We start from the raw sequence: 215 nt of genomic DNA, 5'->3' as shown, positions 1-215 counted from the left end.
AGAGCGAGGAAGTTACAGCGCACGGATGTCGGACGAGGCTTTTCTCATTTTCTGTCCTGACTCACGCTAGGAGCACATGGTCGTCCTAACAAGCCTCACCGCCTGGAAGGAAGAATTACCTCATGGAATTGCAAGCACTTCCCAAGTAAAGGTGGAGTCTGGAGCAAACAGCAGATCCAGCTGATAGCGGTTGATAAGCCTGGGGAGTATCGCGT

Source organism: Acanthisitta chloris, unplaced genomic scaffold (genome assembly GCF_000695815.1).
Source record: "Acanthisitta chloris isolate BGI_N310 unplaced genomic scaffold, ASM69581v1 scaffold16889, whole genome shotgun sequence".
NCBI lineage: Eukaryota > Metazoa > Chordata > Aves > Passeriformes > Acanthisittidae > Acanthisitta > Acanthisitta chloris.
Note: the sequence above shows the minus strand (reverse complement) of the source record.